A 12,137-nucleotide genomic window follows, 5' to 3' on the forward strand; every position below is an offset into this window, starting at 1 on the left:
CCGGAAGAAACACAGCCTTGCCGACACTGTGACTTAAACCCTAAACCCAGTGAGACCCATTTCAGACATAAATCCTCCAGAACTATACGATAATGAAATTGTGTTGTTTTAAGCCACTGATTTGTGGTAATTTGTTACAGTAGCTGTAGGAAACGAATATACCTTTCATCTGAGCATTATTCCTGCTTTCCTAGAGCAGCCTTTACTTATCTTCTGGAAGACTTAGCTTTTGGGGGGACATATCTCATAGTGGTATTTTGGGGCAGAATATGCTCTAACAAAGCCAGCCAGAGCAGAAATCCAGCTTCTTTTGAGGGTGTAGCTTCTCTCCTGCTGTTTCTCAGTTGCCTTTAGCTATTTGGGTTGGAAACAGTGGTTTCATTTGGGAGTCATCACACTCGGGAATTCAAATGTACTCTAAAATAGCTAATAATCTGATTTTGTTTTTCTCTTGCCTGATTGTGCATTTTAGTTAGAGCTGCCCTCTTGCAATGTGTCAGGTGCTGTTTGCCAGGAAAGGGTTAAGGGAGCAGCAACAGTGAGGTTCCGTGGTGCCTGGCAGTGGTAGCAGCGGGCGGTTTGTGGTCTCTGCCCCTTGCAACACCCATCATCCTGTTTGATGCAACCCTTTGATGCAGTGTGAAAGGGCAGCGACCTGCTCTGTTTGACCCACTTCCTTATACTCGAGCACAGGTACTGGGATTTGCATGTTTCGTAACTGGGTATTCATTACATTGCATAAAATTCTCAGCATGTGGAGACACCATAATATGACCATTGCCAGTGATGAGTTTGTATAAAAAAAAGGAGAAAATGCAGCGTGAGGCTCAACCTAGTTTTGACACATACTTGCCCGCTTGCTTCCAATCACATGGGTGTGTCGCCCTTAGCTTCTCTGGTGATACTGATGCTGGTGGGGACCCGCTGGCTGTTGAGAAGAGGAACAAACTTTTTAGTGGTTCCTCAGAGTAAAGAAGCTGTTTCTATTTCTGAAACAAGCTGTAGAAGTGTGGGATACTTTTAGCTTCCCCCTTTTCTCATTTTTTTAGAATAAAATAGCTAAGTCTGGCTCCAGGTAAAATAGTGAAGCATTTAATCCATTTCCTTAAGATTTATGGTAATCAACTTTATTTAATTTTATTACAAAATTAAGCTAGTAGAAAATAGGAAATTTTAAAAAGACAATTAAAATAACCACAATAAGATACCAGTTTCCCCTATCAAATGATTAAATATTTTAAATGACAATCCTCAGTGTTTTGGTGAGTGTGTGGTGGAAAAGGTGACGTAGATTGCTGGTGTGTACATGAGTGAGCACACAAATTTTCCAGAAAGCAAACTGGCTTTCTGTGTCAAGAGCCTTCAGCATGTTTATATATGTAACCCTGAAATGATACTGTTCAGAATTCATCATTTTTAAACTCATCCTTTCAGTTTCCTTATCTCTAAAATAGATATTAATAGAGACTATTTCATAGGGTGATTTGAGAATTAAATAATGGAAAACTGGCACACAATGTGTGCTAGACAAATGTTAGGCATAATTATTGATGGAAAAAATAAGAATCTTTCCAGATAAAAATTATTACAACATGGTGGCATAGAACTTTCAGATACTGGTACCCTGTGTGCTTGAACAAACCTAAAAAAATATTTTAGGAAGAGAGCTTTGGTCCACCCACTGCTCATTCAGCTCTGGAAATAGATCTCTTAAGATGTCTCAAAGTTACATAAACTGGAGCTTTCGATTTAATTCAGACATATTGTCATAAAAAGGGTTAAGGACTTCTTTGACGTAAGAAAACTACACATATAATTTTTATGGATTGCTTTTAGGGTAAACTTTGTTTTCCTTTTTCCTTTTTAAGATTTTTTTGATGTGAACCATTTTTAAAGTCTTTATTGCATTTGTTACAATATTGCTTCTGTTTTATGTTTTGGTTTTTTCGCCATGAGGCATGTGGGATCTTAGCTTCCCAACCAAGGATCAAACCAACATCCCCTGCATTGGAAGGTGAAGTCCTAACCACTGGACTGCCAGGGAAGTCCCTAAACTTCGTTTTCTGAGGGAACATTCTAGTGAGCACTCAGTGCCTCGAATTGTGTGTTTCATGGGGGCTGATGGAACTTAATCAGCAGCAGGTTTGTAGGATTAGGATCTGGGTCTATTTGAAGGTTTTCAAAGGTCTTTAATGACGAGCCTTCCTGGCCCCTAAGGAACGGGAATTCAGATTGCTTTGGCTGGTAATGATTGGGCTGTAGTTTGGACGAGCAAATCAAAGTCTGTTGTGAAATAAAAGAGGAGAGTTTGGCTGTTTGGGAAGACAATAAAGGGAGTGTGCAACAGGAACTCACAGAAAATAGAGAAGAGAGCGCTGCAAGTAGTGTTTATCGGATGGAGAGCTAGTTACCTGGGACTTTAGAGGGGATGGTCAGCATGCGGAGGGGCTGCCTGGAGAGGGAGAGGGGGAATTGGGGAGGGGAGTAGACTGATAGGCCTGTCCTGGGTCCTTCTCATGCAGTTGGAGCCGCCTTGAATGGTGTCTCCATCACTGACCCACAAGCGTTCACACATGTAGAGACCTCCGTCCCCTCCGCCGCTGAGCTGCATATAGGGTAAACCTGGGCTCCACCTGCCCTGTGCTTTGTCAGCTGAAAGATAGACCCTCAGGCTGGGACAGTGCTTAATGGCATCCCCATTACCATTATAAGGTAATATTGTTTTCCTATTTTTTAAAAACCTGTTTGCCTTTTACACAGGACATGCTGTCTGCTTGTGTCCATTGTGAACTATAAATAGCTGTAATTCCATTTGCTCTGTAAAAAGGGGGTCAAGGAGATAGATCCAGTAGTCATGATAACAAACACCCTCTGTTATCATAATGGAATGAAAACAGCTGCAATCTAAATTCAGGGACGTTTGGGGGTTCTTTGAGAAATCACCAGAAGGAATACTGTACATCATTTTGGATCTCTTTCTTGGTGTATTGCCAAGTGGACAGGGAAAATGAAATTGGAAAGTTCCAGTTAAGGCAGTTCTTTCTATGACACATGATGTTACAAAAAAGTGCCCTGTCCTGGATGCTGTTTCAAGGACTGTCTATTATCGTGCTTTCTGGGCCAAGAGAATCTTCAGTTAAGGTCAATTGGAAATCTGGTGGCTGAGCAGATATTTCCCAAATAGATTGTAATTGTCTCTGTATCTGTTCTAGGCGTAATGGAGACTATTGATCTGTGTGCTGAGCCAAGTTTTGCATTACTATAAATTACTGGGGCAATTCTTACTTTTTAGTGCCTCGCTCCTTAAATTAAAAGTGTATGACCAAAGCAAGAGTGACTCAGGGATCAAAAAATGCAATTAGTGTGCATCTCTTTTTAGTACAGAAAACGCCTACGGTTTAAAAGCTATGTGAAATTAAGCTAAAAAAAAAGTAAAAGAAGAAAATCAAGCTGACTGTCATTTGTACAGTTTCAAGTAAGCCCATGGTTCTCACTGAACTTTTTAAAATTAATGGTAAGTGGCTTAGCTGAGTTGCCAAGGAATATACCACTTGTCCCCATAAAGTTTCAACGCTGGCTTCTGCAGAATTTTCTAACATCAAATTCCTGTATTTGAAACCCAGTGAAAATTTAATTGGTTCAGGTTTTCCCAGTGATCAAACATACTCAGCAAATTGCTGTGGAAATGCTGTTAAGGAGGGTCAGACAGCATTTCAAAACTGGCACTTAGAGGAGACTGATCCTTATTCTTCTCACGCTCCAGGCGCCAGGAAACATCCTTTCCAATTTTCAGAAGCAGCCGGGGTAGAAATTCTCTCAAAAGGGACAGGTGGTCCCAATGTCCTGCACTCGTGCATTGTCCTTGGGCCATGAGGGCCCAATGGCAAGGGGGCTGCAGCTGCCTTTTTGAGCGAGTGGGACCCAGTGAGGGCGGAGGCCGTTGTCGGGAAGGGGGCGGCACCGAGTAACTTGACCCTTTCTCTGCACAGCCCTTTATATCCGCGTCCAAGGGCTGGTTCTTTCCCTGCCCCTGCACGGAATTTCTGCTAGATCCCAAAGTCCTCCTGCCCTCTGTGTCCTAAGCAGTGTCATTTCAGTACCAAAGCAACCAGTCCAGTGAGATAATCACACTCTGAACTCTTCAGCAAGTAAGAACATATTGGGTCAGGCCTGGAGTCCATGGCGGGGAGGGGCTGTGATCCACTGCCTCTGTCACCCATCACTATCTTCCCCCACCTTGCTCTCCGATTGCTTAGCTACGGTTTCTGACCTTTCAGAGAGGTGCCCCGGGGGGGAGGGGATTAGGAGAAAAAGACACAATCTCGTGTCGCTGTCATGATCTGGCATTGTGCCATGTGGGCTTGGTGGATGCTTGAAGCCCTCTCTTTCTGGCAGTTTTGTGGGTTTCTTGGAGAGTCCGCCACGCCCAGGAATCCCCCATTGCGGCTCCCACTGTTCAGGCAATGCTTCCTTCAGTTGCCACTTCCGTCTCCCTCAAGCCCTGTACCTCCAGCAGTAGATCCCCCTGCAGAATCATTTGGCTCCACGCCCCAGTAAAGCTCCCAGAGAGAGAACCCTTTCACAATGACTCCAGGCCTGATGTTCCCTCTGGTCACCTGACTCAAAGGGAAACTCCTGCATCCTTGCCCCTGAGTGTGGTCCTGCCGCTCGTGCCCAAGCTGTCCTGTCTCTTTTATCTTTGCTTGGCCACCTCAGGCCTGTAGCCACAGTCTCTTCCCTTTAGAATTCTCTGTGCGTGTCCTTCACCAGTGCCTTGTGTTCGTGAAGTTCCATTGAACATAAAACTCATCAAGCAGGCCCTAGAAACCTCTCCCAGGTGCCTTAAGGCAAAGGGGCAGCTACCTCCATGATTTCTTTTGGGTAGCTGGAGGCTCCCTGTCTGTCTGCTTGTCTGTGACTATCACAAATCTAGTTTTGTCCACCTTATTTCCAAGCTCTATATAACGTTTTGACTTGAACTGTTATGTATAACACCTCAATTTGGAAACTTATTTTAAGCATTCAGGCCCCCGCAAAACAGAAACACCAAGAGTCCCACTTTAGCATCCTGTTACAGTTGCTAACCAGTATCAAACAATAGCTTAGAACACAAGAAGTGATATCAAATGCATTTATAAGATGCTAACATGTAAACAAAGCTTAGTCTGGCAAGTTATACTGACAAGGATTCAGAGGCAGGTCAGGACCTAGCAGGTGTGAGTGTTAGGATTGATTAGTAATGTCTGCAGGGAGCTGGGGAATATGATGATGCAGGGCTAGGTGTCTGCCATCCCAGAAGATGTTGGGGGCTCAATAACAAAGCAGATCTTACATGCTGTTCACAGGCTATCTTGGTTTGCTATTTAGAAGATTTTTTTTCTTTAAAGAGTTGTACAGAGGTACAAAAAGGAAAGTAATTGGACCAGGAGTGGTTGCTTTCTTCCTTACCAGTAGGCTAGATAGACCAGTGTCTGGTGAGGTGAAAGACAGCGGCTCCCTGCCCCACCCCACAAGTGGGATCACAGCAAATCAGTTTGCTTAACCTTGTTCCCAGCCTAACATTATAAACCTAAGTGAAATCAGGTTTAAAAGAGCAGCTTCAAGGGAAAAATAAGTCAGCTCAAGACAGATGACTTTAGCAGGGGGAATATTACTCTTTGCTGGTATCGTTGATTGGAGTCACACAACAAGCTATATTTGCTAGGGTTAGGTTTGGCTGGAGATAACAGCAAATGCAAAATATCAGTGGCTAAACCAAGCTAGAAATTAATTTCTCTCTCATATACAAGATATGCAGTACCAGGTCTGATATTGTGGTTTATGATGTCATCAGATACCTGGGATCCTTCTTTCTATTCTCAAGGTCACCTCATGGCCCAAAATGGCTCCAGTTGTCTTGTTTTCATCTTAGGCTGGAGGAAGGAGGAAAGGGCAGAAAGGGTCTTCTCTTGGATCAATCTAGTCCCTTTAAACAGACTTCCTGGAGCCCTGTGGAAACTTTCATGTCTCATTGGCCATAATTTCGTCATCAAATCTAGCCTCAAGGGAACCTGGGAAATTCAGTATCTTATACTGGGAGGCAATGTGCCTAGCTGAAAATCAAGATTCTGGTCCTAACGAGGAAAAGGAGAAAGGAAATACTGTGGGTTATCAGTCTTCTGTGCCACACAGGTAATACTAGAAAAGCAATGGCTTTAAAATCCCTCCATTCTTTTGGTATATGAAAATGCTTTGCAAATTATAAAATATTAAGGCAACGTAATCTGGTTTCTAATGGGTTGTAAGAGTTTGAAGTGATGCAAAGACAGGGCACTATTTGATGAGAGATTAAATGAGCAAATTAGGGGTATTCAAATCATAGTGTCTTTTTCTCCTGATAAATAACTTAAACATTGTGACCATATATCTGAATTTTTTAAAAAAATGAGAATGTATAGTCTGGCATCTCATCTGAGTCTGGCAGATGAGAATATTGTGAAGTCATTTTACAATATGTTAATAGACTCACTTTCTGTTCTGTTGAGAATTTATTCAATTGAATAAAAACATAGAAGGTGCCTGCTATGTGTAAGGCGTTGTAGTAGAAAATACCTGAAAAACTAGCAAAAGGGAAAATGGCATACCCTATTTTTAAAAAGGAAAAAAAAAAGGCCAATCCATTAGAATGCAAATTTCATGAGGACAGGAACTTTTGTCACTTTCATTCACTGCTATAACTGAAGGGTCTAGGACAGTGTCTGGCATACAATAGGAATCCAATAAATATTTGTTAATTGAGTGAATGACTGAATGCATCCTAGAAAATATTGACCTGTCTCCTACTCTAAAATAACAAAACATAAATCAACTTGAAAGTATATATATATGTATGTTTTTCTTTATTTTTTTTTAGGCCACGTCATGCGGGACCCTAGTTCCCCAACCAGGGATCAAACTCATGCCCTCTGCATTGGGAGCACGGAGTCTTAACCACTGGACTGTCAGGGAAGTCCTTATATATGTATGGTTTTATAAATATGTTTCTGAGGAGTGGTATATTAAATCATACTTAGAGCTAATAATTTAAAGATGCCATATAAAGATTTTCAAAGAATGCTTTTATTAAGAGAATAATCACCCTTATTTTGTTTGTTTGACAAACCTAGATTTTTTTAATATGTGACACTTGCATAAAGTGACCTCAACTCCACTTCAGTGCCCAGAAGAGAACAGAATATGACTTAAAACTAACATAGTTTTTAAATATCATATCAGCTCTATAAAACTAATTTTTTCCTATGACAAAGTTATAGTCTCGGTGAATTAATGAATGAAACAGATTTTTTTCATACTTCTTCCTCCTATGAAGTATAAATCAAGGGAATCATTCTAGAGACTTCCCTCCCTCCATCATGTTCAACATCTACTAATTTTATATTTTTAAAATATTTTTATGTATTTTATTTTATATTTATATATTTATTCATATTAATATTTATTAATATTATATTTTATATTTTTATTTTTTATATTTTATATTCTAAATATTTCTTGAAAATTCTCCTCTCTGCTATTACTCTTGTGGCTAGGTAGAAACCTTAGCACCTTCTCTGGATTTTTTTTTTTTTTTTTTTTTTTTTTTGCGCTATGCGGGCCTCTCACTGTTGTGGCCTCTCCCATTGCGGAGCACAGGCTCTGGAAGCGCAAGCTCAGCGGCCATGGCTCACACGCCCAGCCGCTCTGCAGCATGTGGGATCTTCCCGGACCGGGGAACGAACCCGTGTCCCCTGCATCGGCAGGCGGACTCTCAACCACTGCGCCACGAGGGAAGCCCCTTCTCTGGATTTTTTAATCTATTTCCATATTTAATCATGTTATTCTGTTAAAATCTTTCAGTGACTCTTCAGCAGTCAGTGACTCTCCTTAGCATGGCATGGGAGTCTTATGACCCCACTCTGTTTATTTCTCTAGCCTTATCTCCCATAATGCTCTGCTATACACTTTACAACAGTAACCCCTTTCATTTGGTTCAACTAATGTGTCCTCGGGAAGTCTTCCTTGAATCCCCAGAATTGGCCTTGTGTGACCTCACTGTGCTCCTGTGGCCTACGGGACACACCTCTGTCATGGTACATGCCACATTACACTTTATCCAAAGGACATATACTTCATGGTACCTGTCATCTAGTAGGTACTCAATAAATCACTGGTGAATTGAACTCCTCTGGAAAAAATTTGATCTCCAGAAAACATTAGTTTGAAAGTTTTATTTAAATAATAGTTAATGTGATTATTATTTATTTTCTTCTTCCATTACAAAACTACTAATCTTTGGGTCTCACCAGAAGTATGCAGCAGGACACTCTGAACCCTTTGGCCTCCCACAAATAATATGTTCCCCAACAACTATTTTCTGGTGAAACATATAACATTTCTTATTGGTGAAAAATAGGACTTCCTAACATGTTAGAAAAAGTGGTTAGGTAGTCAAAATGGGTTGGCACTCCTGATTTAGGGAGGTATGGATTTCTGAGATTAATTGCATTGGGAACATTTGCATTGCTGGCCTAGCCAAAGGAATCCTATTCAAAGATTAGAAGTGCTTAACTAAGTACAACTTGGAGAAAATAGAAAGAAGAATCAATTTATTGTCATTAATCTCTACATCATCCTCCCCCCAAATGTAATGAAAACAACAAATCAGAATAATCAGAGGGGCTTCCATTGTGGTGCAGTGGTTAAGAGTCCTCCTGCCAGTGCAGGGGACATGGGTTCGAGCCCTGATCCGGGAGGATCCCACATGCTGCAGAGCAAATAAGCCTGCATACCACAACTACTGAGCCTGCACTCTAGAGCCTGTGAGCCACAACTACTGAAGCCCATGTGCCGCAACTACGAAAGCCCGTGTGCCTAGAGCCCATGCTCCACAACAAGAGAAGCCACAGCAATAAGAAGCCCGCGCACCACAACGAAGAGTATCCCCTGCTACTCTTCACTAGTGGCCCCGCTAGCCACAACTAGAGAAAGCCTGTGCCTAGCAACGAAGACCCAACACAGCCAAAAAAAAATTTTTTTTAAATAAATAAAAAGAATAATCAGAGATCCTCAATTGACATACCTTTTGAACCAGCACTTTCACTTCTAGGGGTATATCCCACAGCTATATCTAAGCATGTGCATATGACAAGGTTATTCACTGCAACATTTTGTTTCATAGCAAGAGTTTACAAAAATTTGAAAGTTCACTACTAAAGTGAACTGGTAAAATAAACTATATACAGTGCTCAGTGGAATAATATGCAATCATAAAAAATAATATAAGCTAATAATATGCTGATGTGAAACTATGTGACATATATTAAATGGAAGGGTGCAGAAAGGAGCATGTATTATTTTAATATTTTATAAATAGTAGGAAATATATATATTTATTAGCTTACATGTACATAAAATATCCTGGAAGAATATAAAAGGCTTGATATCATTGGTTGTCTCTGAGAAGGGAAATGAATGACAGGGCACTGGGGTTAAAGAATTTTTAAGATATACTCTTTTGTATCTTTTAAATTTTGAGTTACATGATTTTAATACCTGGTAAATATTTCTCTAACAATACTTGGTAGATATCTTTCCATGTCAGGCTAAACAAAGCTATCTAATTTTTTAAGTGGCTGAATGATACTACCTTGTTGGATTTACCATATTTAACCAATTCTCCGCTGATGAAAACTTAGAATGTTTCTAATTTTTCACTATTATAAATATCATTGCAGTGAATGTCTTTGGATATATTTTTGCACACATGTACAAGTTTTCTTTTTTTAAATATTTTTTAATTTTTGGCTGTGTTGGGTCTTCGTTGCTGGGCACAGACTTTCTCTAGTCGCGGTGAGCAGGGCCTACTCTTCATTGCAGTGCGTGGGCTTCTTATTGCGGTGGCTTCTCCTGTTGCGGAGCACAGGCTCTAGAGTGCAGGCTCAATAGTTGTGGCACACGCACGGGCTTAGTTGCTCCGCGGCATGTGGGATCTTCCCGGACCAGAGCTTGAACCCGTGTCTCCTGCATTGGCAAGTGGATTCTTACACTGCGTCACTAGGGAGGTCCTGTGCAAGTATTTTTGAGCAATAACTTCTTACAGTTATTAGGATAAAAAATACACATACTAAATTTTGATTGTTATAGCTATTTAAATATTTAGTTCATCTTTTTGTTGTTATTTGTAAAAAGTCTCTGATAGCTGTAGATTTTAGCTGCCCAAAACATTTTTCCTTTCCCCAATTTTCAGTTCTAGAACTCTTTTTCCTTGTAAAGAATCTATTTCATGTGTTTGGGGAGGGGCTAATTTCCCTTTTCCCAGTTACAGAAATGGGCATGTGACTCAGCCAATCAGAGTATTCCATTCATGCACCTAGAATGATTTGTTCACATATGGACATGTGAGAACCATGCTGAACCAGTGAAAATCATCCCTAATATGTTTTACAGTAACAGTGGAGATAGATAGTGCCCTTTTGTCTGAGGTTCCTGACATTCCAGTACACGAACCTGGAATCATCAGTGGTCATCCTTGCTACCTAGAAATGAGACAGACTGACAGAAAGGTGTTACTAAGAGGTAGATAGATAGATAGATAGATAGATAGATAGAAGGAAAATAGATAATGCCTTGACACAGTTTGAACTGAATTTGCTTGCCTGAAGACTTACGCACAAATGACTACTAATTTCCTTTTGTTGCTTCCACTGGTTCTAGTGGGTTTCTGTCATTTACAATCAAGATTCCTGGGTGAATAGTCTAGCTCTCTGTCAGTCATATGTATTACAGATATTTTCTCCAGTATGCTGCTTTGTCTTTTGACTTTATTTGTGGTGGTTTTGGCTGTCCAGGAATTTTTAAAAATTTTACACAGTGAATCTGTTCATCTTTTCTCTTGGGTTTCATTTCCTACTTAAAAACATCCTTCTCATTCTGATTTTTTATTAAGACCCTATTTCTCTCTTTATATTTTCAATTTTGACCTTTAGGAATCTGGAAATTAATTGTTGTGTGTGGTGTGAGGCAGATACATAATCCCGTTTTTTTAAGTAGAGTAATACATTATTTCAGTGTGTACATATACACATATACCTGTCAAAATAATTATCTTTTGTTCATTGGGTGGTGGCATTACAACAGAGATTTTGTTTTCCTCTTAGGTTTAGTTCTATTTTCAAATATTTCTGTAATGTATGCCTTTTAAAAAAATTTATTTATTTTAGGCTGCATTGGGTCTTCACTGCTGCACGCGAGCTTTCTCTAGTTGCAGCGAGCGGTGGCTTCTCTTGTTGCAGAGCATGGGCTCTAGGGTGCGTGGGCTTCAGTAGTTGTGGTGCGCGAGCTCAGTAGTTGTGGCTCGCGGGCTCTAGAGTGCAGGCTCAGTAGTTATGGCACACGGGCTTAGTTGCTCTGCGGCATGTGGCATCTTCCCAGACCAGGGCTCGAACCCATGCCCCCTGCATTGGCAGGTGGATTCTTTTTTTTTTTTTTTTTTTTTTGCGGTATGTGGGCCTCTCACTGTTGTGGCCTCTCCCGTTGCAGAGCACAGGCCCCGGACACGCAGGCTCAACGGCCACGGCCCACGGGCCAAGCCGCTCCGCGGCACGTGGGATCCCCCCAGACCGGGGCACGAACCCGCGCCCCCTGCATTGGCAGGCGGACTCCCAACCACTGCGCCACCAGGGAAGCCCCTGGCAGGTGGATTCTTAACCACTGCGCCACCAGAGAAGCCCCTCTGTAATGTACGTCTTACTTTCATATTTAAAAAATACACTGTAAGTTATTTTTTTAAAGATCTACAAGAGATCACTTAGATTCTAGGTTTGTACTAACCATGAAGAAATAGCGAGATTGAGCTCTAAGTATGTTTCACGTTTGTCCAAATGTCCAGGCATATTTGTTTCTCTGCAGTGTCTCTAAGATATTGTAATTTCCCATGAACCCTATTCTTTCCTGTTTATTCTTATTTCATTCAGTATGACCCTACCCAGTTACTCAAACCAAGAAACAACATTTTTTAAAATAAAAAGTAAATATACTTTTCCTCCAAGAAATATTTCAGGGACAAGTGTAAGCATTAGTAGGCTATATGCCACTAGGATTTAGTGAATCAGGATTTATTT

Source organism: Mesoplodon densirostris, chromosome 17 (assembly GCF_025265405.1).
Source record: "Mesoplodon densirostris isolate mMesDen1 chromosome 17, mMesDen1 primary haplotype, whole genome shotgun sequence".
Classification (NCBI taxonomy): Eukaryota; Metazoa; Chordata; class Mammalia; order Artiodactyla; family Ziphiidae; genus Mesoplodon; species Mesoplodon densirostris.